The following is an 8,220-nucleotide window of genomic DNA, read 5'->3' as shown; positions in this document are numbered from 1 at the left end:
ATTTTGAGTGGTAAAATTTATTTTTAAATTCAAAATTCTAAGTTGTTTGACCCTCAAAAAATATGTGTAGAAAATTTCATTTTATGAAATTCATTTTTTCGAGGGGTATACACTTCGAAAAAATTGTGTGAGAATTTTCATTGAAACTGAAATTTCTGAGGGATATACTTCTCGAAAATTTGCCTATAAAAAAACCAAGAATTCATCACCTTCAATTCATACTCCCTTATTCCGATCACCACCACCTTGTTCCGTCCTGCCACCTTTGGCCGCCACTGCACATGAATATCACTTTTCCAGTCGGTTAGTGAAATTATTTGTTATGGTTTTATCATTTTAATTTATTATTTGTTGTTATTTTGGTTAGTATAAATGTTAATATAAGCAAGTATGAACAAAAGCAAGTGTTTGAAAGAGAATTTGTTAGAAGATATTAGTATGAGCATATGTGTGTGATAGTTAAAATTTATATTTTAAATATATAGTCGTTGTTTATTGCAATTTAAAAAAATAAATTAATAACTTCAATTATTTCCAAATGGGTTAACTTCTAAAAAAAGACACTCACATATTGTCAAATTTCTTGTTACGATAACATATGTATTGGCTTCATTCCTTCAAAAAAAATATGTATTGGCTTCATTTTCCAGGGGTTAATTTCCAATGACCACAACTCCTTAAAAAAAAAGTATGAGGGCCATAATCCTTAAAAGAATTAAAATGGGTAAAATGCGTCTAGTTTGTGATCGGTAACCATCATCCTTCCTTTTATTAAACTGTGATAACGTACTACATTTCTGGGAAGGATGAAAGGAAGAGTTTTTACTGAACCACCACTGTAAGAAAGCACATAGAATTTTCACTTTCTTGGTTTCTACACGGCTCAAATCTTTGGACAAAAATGAACTGGCAAACCCTCTCCTCATATCCCCACAAACCAGCAACAAACAGGCTTTTTATAAACACAACTTTTCTTCATTCTTACATGTGTTACACATCTTATGAACTTATAATAGTCTTACACTCATTATATTAACATATGGTGAAACATTTACTTATATTAATTAATTAATTGTATTAAAGAAGAAAATTCTAAAGAGTGTCATAAATATACAAGTTAAGAAAACCAATATTTTAGAAAGTTTATATTCAACTTTTTTTAAGTTTTAAAATTGTTAATTTAACAGATAAATAAAACAAGATTTAATTATATTCTTAATCTTTTTAGTTCGGAATATATGAAGAAGAAAAAAAAAAGGTAACTAATAGAAGGCTTGTAGGTCTATTTTGTGACTTGAGGTCTCGAATTGTCCAATTGTGATGCTATTGGGCGACTTCAATCATATTCTAATTACCTCAAAAAACCATCCTTCTAAAAACTATTTATTTTAGATAATCACCACCCTAGCAAAAGAGATTGGTACTCAGTACAAAGTATCTGTGAAATCAATACTAATTACACAGTAAAACCATGCAATTACAAGTTTATCACCATCCAGTAACCGCTAGCACTTCCTCTCTCAGTTGTAAATCAGGAAGTCTATCAGGCTCTTATGAGCATGAAATCATATAGTTTTAAATGTTTTTCGAGATGGGTTCTAACAATCTTTGTAACCGTCCTATAACTAGTATACAAGACACAATGATAGAATGTATAAGTAATTAAGTGAATGTGAATATTTTGAAGTTAGCAGTGTGATTTGTACAATGAACTTTGTGTTGTATGTAATTGCTTGAGACAAAACGATTAATACAAAAATGCATTCATTGTGCAATATATTTTTTTTCCGTTTAATCTCTTCATTGTGAGTGAAACATCGACATTTTTCCGTAAATAAAAAAGGTTAGAGTATGTATTATACTTCATAATATATTATATTTTCATATAGTAAAAAATTATTTAAAAAAAAAATTAACAAAAAAGTAAGTCTAACGAAAATCTACTTTTGATATGTTAAACAATAAATATCAGACCGAACAACACAAAACATAACAGCACAATACCAACGGAGCAACACATGACAAACTTTTATGGTATTGAATAATTTTTGATTTTATACAATTTTTTATGGATGATATTTTAGATAATTTGTACGTGAGATAACAAGTTATGTTGTGGTTTAATTATGACAAATTTTTTGATTTTTAACTTATCTTTTGCCTTCAGCTTTGTCATGTTCTAGAAACAATTTTACAAACTGTATGGCATTGCCAAAGATATAGAGTAATTAAGGAACTAATTAGATGAAATAAAGAAGAAACACCGGTAGTAGTTGACAATGTAGCTTGTGAACCTGAACTTGTCAACGATGCGATATTAACTTGAATGTTTTTGTTTTTTAGTTCCAAGTAAGTACATGTTTTCTCTAGCTTAGGTTTCAAGTGTGAAGACTCGAGTATCATAGCTAGCTAGGTTCTGTACAATAATAACATAACATAACATAACACCTCTGGCATATGTGGCTATAGTGCGTGCCTATAAACACGTACCCTCTACTCTAGTTTTTACACACTCCCGGTTTAATTAATTAGTCACAAGATGCTAATGTTAGTCTACACAACTATACACATTATGGTTTTACCAATTGTGTAATTGCTATCCACCCTACAAGTACAATGTCTCTATTTTCCATTTAATGAACTCTTTTGCTATGGTACAGATCTTAATTTGAAATTGATTTTCAATTTGATTTGCTTTCCTATTATTCGGTATATATATATAGGTACAATAGCAATTATGAAGAGATCAATTGAATGGTATATTTACATTACACATGTGGATGCAGGGAGAGAGAAGATTAATTAGATAGGTCGTGAATTCAGATTTTAAATGGTAGTATTAATCATTTCCACTGGTTGGTACTTCAAATTGAAACCATAAAAGGTATACGTATTTATTAAGTATACTACTCTAAATTGAGAATGAAAATTGAAAATCAAGACTCAACTGCAGTCATTGAAATCCAATCTCATTAAATTAAATTTACATATTGTAAACCTAAATCTGAACTAATTATTCTCGTTTTTTACATATTCTAATCTCTCTTGTATAGTTTTGCCAAAAAAAAAATTCCCCTTTATTAATAATTGTGCTGTCAGAAAATTCTCCCTTCTAATATTTTGCAACTATAGCGGTCGTAAAATATGTAATTTATCTTATTAAAGTATTCAAATTTGGTGACAACTAGGGTACCCATGGAAGAATGGTGGGTAATTTATCTCAACCAATATACATTAGCTACATAAACACATTTTTAAGTGGTATCCATGAACTATCTTGACTCCACCAACAAATTGCTCATTTTAATTAGTTGGTGGGTAAATTACCCACCATTCTTCAAAGGTAATCTAAAAAAAACCTTCAAATTTCCATTAAAAATATAACCATAGCAATAACATAAATGTATTTCAAACATTTGCACTTCAAACATGAAATATGATAGTACAACTCAAAATCAAAAAATCGCTTAATTAAATCTTATACTAAAAGATCATGAGAATGTATGTTTAGTTGTCTCTCTACAAGGCAGGGACATATGCAAAAAAATTAATAAGTGGGGTCAAGATCATATCATAAAAATTAATATGAAAATATAAATATGTAAACGATAAATATTCATATATAAGTTCTATATTTATATTTATGCATTTTACAACTCTTTATGTGCAGTTTTATCAAATAGCTAACCAACCCTAGTTTTTTTAGTGAGAGAAACCCTACCTTCTCTCTAAGTTTTCTTTCTTTTCACTCATCGAAGAGGAGTGGTTTTAGGTTATTTTTTTGATCTAGAATCACCTCTCTTCATCTTTTATCCCCTTTCTTTCATTCTAAATAAGCGATTATTTCCATATATATCAAGTCTTTTCTTTTGTGTTTTTTCGTGATTTCTTCGTTCGAGTGCGGCGTTATTTTGTTAATCGTCTTGTGCGATGTTGTTTGATTTCGCGTCTTGTTGCAGATTTGATTCATATTAAAGATATCTTTGGTCAATCACATATTCAATAAATGATTTGGGTGCCAACGTTGAAGATCCAGAAGCATGAGTATCTTGTGATTTAGATGTTATCATATTATTGGTAGCCATTTTGCCGTTGTATGCTATTAACTTGAATGTTGTGAGTTTGTTTGCAAATTTCACCTTTATGTTTTTAACGATGTTGATTATGTTATTACATATGATGTATTCTATCAATTTGAATGAATGAATATCGTTTTTCTTTTGACAAAAAAAAAAGTTCTATTTATAATTGATCTCAGATGTCAATTTTTTTTTAAAATATTTTTTCATTTCTAGCATATTAAAAAAATATAACACCAAATGATTAATTTTCCAACCATGAATGTCAAACACAAGTCACTTTTCAACAACTATAAGTAGTAGTTTAGAGTATAATAGTAGTTTTAGGATGTTGCTAAGAAATATCCTAAGATCATTGATTAAGGATTCCATAAAATAAAAATTTATCTAGAGATAGAAGGTGTTATTTTTATCAATGTAATAATTACAACACTTTTTTATGTAAATTACTTCTTTAGGTTTCTAAATCAATACTCTTATAACAAACATTAATATTTTTATTAGTTTTATAGTTTGTTGCAGTGTTATTAATTAACTATATGGAGACAATATCATATAAGTGGGTCAAATTGCATAAGTATTTAAATTTTTTGTTTAAAAAATACAATAAGCAAGTGGGGTTGATTGAACCCATTGCCCCTACCTTGGATCCGTGGATGCAACAAGGAGAAATTTGACTAGTCGTGACATATTTGATTCGTTGTATGAACCTCTGTGTGGATGGTGTACGAAACATCATTGAAGTTCATCTTTTGACAAAGTGTTCGTTTGTCGGATCCATTTGGTACGTAATATTTAGGGTGTTTGGGGTGTCGGGGGCTCTCCCAAGAGATTTGTTTGTGTTGTTACAAAGCTTTTACTCTACTTTCTATAACATAAAAACAAGGTAAAGGGTATCTTTCTTGTGTTGGCATGCGGCTTTATGGTCGATTTGGAAGACGGGGAACAACCTTATCGTTGTGTTGAAGACGGCCTCAGTTGAAGAGGTGGTGGACATTCAATCAAAAGCTTGTCTTGGTAACGACTTTTAGCATAGAAAGTTGGAGGACCCTTGTATATTCTACGAATGGCTCACTACTCCATTAGATTTATTCTTAGATGATATGGTATGAGTTTGGGATGTGCGTTCTTATTTTATTTTAATGGATGGAGTACTCTTTATACTTATATTCTTCAAGGATAAATACCTTTTGTACTTTGTTTTTACTGATTTTTCAATAAATTTCTTCATTTATTATTAAGAAATTAAATCGTTTAGTAAAAAAAAAAAAAAAAAGAACAAAATATGGTTATAGATTTGGACATCCAACAAAGAAATTGAGCTTATAAAAATAGATGATCGACCTATTTAAAACATGTTGTTTATTGTTTTGTAAACACATCCGAATATGTGGATTTGGTTTTGAATTTGAATGTGGTTTTCTCCATATAGTCGGATATTTTGTTCACCCCTATCTAACACAATAACAAAACATCCACAAGCCTTTGTTCCCAAACAAAGACTAGGAACTACTATTTCACTTCTTTCTTTTTTTTTCCATGTGTAAAATAAAAGAACTAAAATTCATGCAAACCGGTCACTTTAAACATAATAATAACCAAAATATTGTTTGTAATTATTTGTACAAAATTATAGTATAAACAAACCCTTGAGTTCATAATATTAATATTTTCAGTTTTAAAGAAAAGAAAAATGGTCGCATCGCATGTTTTATGTTCCTCCTCATCGGTCTCTGGCATGCTTTAATGTCGTATGATGAAGAGGCAACAAGAATGACTTCTTAATTAATGGAAACAGCTCGAATGTTGACAAAACATGGCAGTACAATTTGAAATAGACTTGCAAAGCTATATATTGCCAACAACAGTTATTAGTTATCACCGCGAGTACTAACAGTCACATCATAGATTCCAAATATATGAGTAAAGAGAAAAATACATTAGAGACATCAATTTATTAATAAACTCACCGCACCAAACATACTATTAATTCGTTTTCCATAGAAACACCAACCAAACACACTTTAAATATTTATGTTTTCACTTTGAATTATGAGCTGAATTCGTACATGTTATTGAAACAAATGACTTAAATAAGATAAAACATGTCTCTTTTAATTTAACCAGAATTTTAAATTTGATCATGATTTTTGACATGATGCATTGTTAAAAATTTTAGGAAGAGTTTTATGTCCGTAGTTGCATGATTGATACTCAATTCAAAAAAATGACTTTTACATTTAACAATTTTTAATAAAAATGATAAGGGTTGACGTCCTTAGATTTTTTTTGAGATGTTCTTCATATTAGACACACATCATTTAAGTCAATATTATAAATTCTTTTTTTTTTTTTTCCTTAACCTGTCAAAAGTGGCAATTCTCTTTCAAAAAAGGTGATTTTTAGAGGGAAAAAAAATGTAACAAACATATCCTATACCTCAACTGGTAATTTATTTTTATTTTTTTCATGATAAAAAATTTATTAAAATTAAAGAAGAATGACGAAGTGCCAAAGATGATTTCATGTTTTCAAATTTCAATTAGTCTGCTGCTATACTGTACAAAACACTATAACATCGTGGAAAAGTTCATTTTTTTTAAGATAAAGAACGAGCAAGACCGTGGAAGAGTTCATTCCTACTTCATCTCAAACAGTACAAAATATTGAATATATATAGTTAATATTATTAATTTAGGGGCATCTAATATGAACTCGATCTAAAGATAAATCTTAATAGTTCTAGTAAATTTTTATTAAATATTATATTTATTTTCCATTTTTTTAATATAAGAGTTCATCTTTAAACCATTTTTTGAGAGGTATACATATTAGATGCATCCCAAATTTCAATCAAAAGGTACAACATTTGTAGACATACATGCATATGGTTGTGTCCCCTTGTACTTCATGTTTAATCTAGACTTTGGCCACACACATCTTCCATTATTCATTTGGATGCTTTTCAATTTGGAGGTAGGACGATATTAAGATTTAAAAAAAAATGTAATTGTATTGTTATAAATAGTTTAAAAATCTAACAATATTAATATATTATATATACGTGCGAGCAAATAGTAGACTTAAGTGATTAATGGATTTTAACTAAGAACGAGCCGTCTGAAGGAACTCAAGTTCTCTAATTCGTAGAAATAGTTATTGATTAAGTTTTATTTATCTTTCAACCAAACTCTAAATTATCACAATATTATTCCCTTAAAACAAAAAATTGATATGTCAATTTTTTAATGACAATTTTTATTGATTAATTATAATGGAAAACGATACAAGTGTTTGGATGATATGTCATGTATATAAGTGTCCGAGTTAATGTAATTTCCCTTTCAACATGTTTAATTTGGGTAGGGTTCAAATTTTAGATAAGAATATCTTGATGGTATGTAATTGTAATCCAACCAAAGCTTACAAGTTCATTAAATAATCTTGGCATATATCGAATTAAGCACCTTGACCTATACTACTATATATTTAGAACAAATCACAAATGAATTAATGATGACACTATTGTTTTTTTTCTTTTTTGGGATAAGGGAATCCCAGAAGCTAGGTTACAAGAGCATAGAGATGATGAAGTGGTTTCTGATCGGATCTCCCTTCAAATCAATATATGGATCATGAAAACAGTTGACAAGCATCAATTTCACCAAAATTTAAAATGTGAAAAGATTCTAATTTTCTAAGTTTGTGGAGTAAGCTATTATAATTAGGTAAGTGAAAAAAAAAATAGAAATATAGTAAAGGACAAAGGTGGTAAGGAGGAGGAAGAGGAAAGTCTGCACACTGAGATGTTTTTTACTGACTTAAATGCGTATCAGAACTGTGTTAGGGCAGCGAGAGGGAGTTGTCAAATCAAGAAAAGTAAAACTTGCATGTTTATCTCTTTTTCATAAATAATAATATTATATGGTGTTATGGAGAAGCTATTATGGAGTTTCTATAGTTGCACTGACTGTTGAATGAGCGAGGAGCCCTAAGGAAACGGAAGAGAGATAGTGTGTTTATTTAGGGTTTCACTGGTGCCTAGTGGGGTTTTGGTTGTTCCTTTGTTCGGAAATTTAGGAAAATTTATTTGAAAAAGTTGTTTTGAGATCAACCAACACCACAAGACAAGACCCTCTTT

The sequence above is a fragment of the Medicago truncatula genome, chromosome 4 (genome assembly GCF_003473485.1).
Source record: "Medicago truncatula cultivar Jemalong A17 chromosome 4, MtrunA17r5.0-ANR, whole genome shotgun sequence".
NCBI classification, from domain to species: domain Eukaryota; kingdom Viridiplantae; phylum Streptophyta; class Magnoliopsida; order Fabales; family Fabaceae; genus Medicago; species Medicago truncatula.
The sequence above is the reverse complement of the archived record's forward strand: the minus strand, read 5'-3'. Positions refer to the sequence as shown.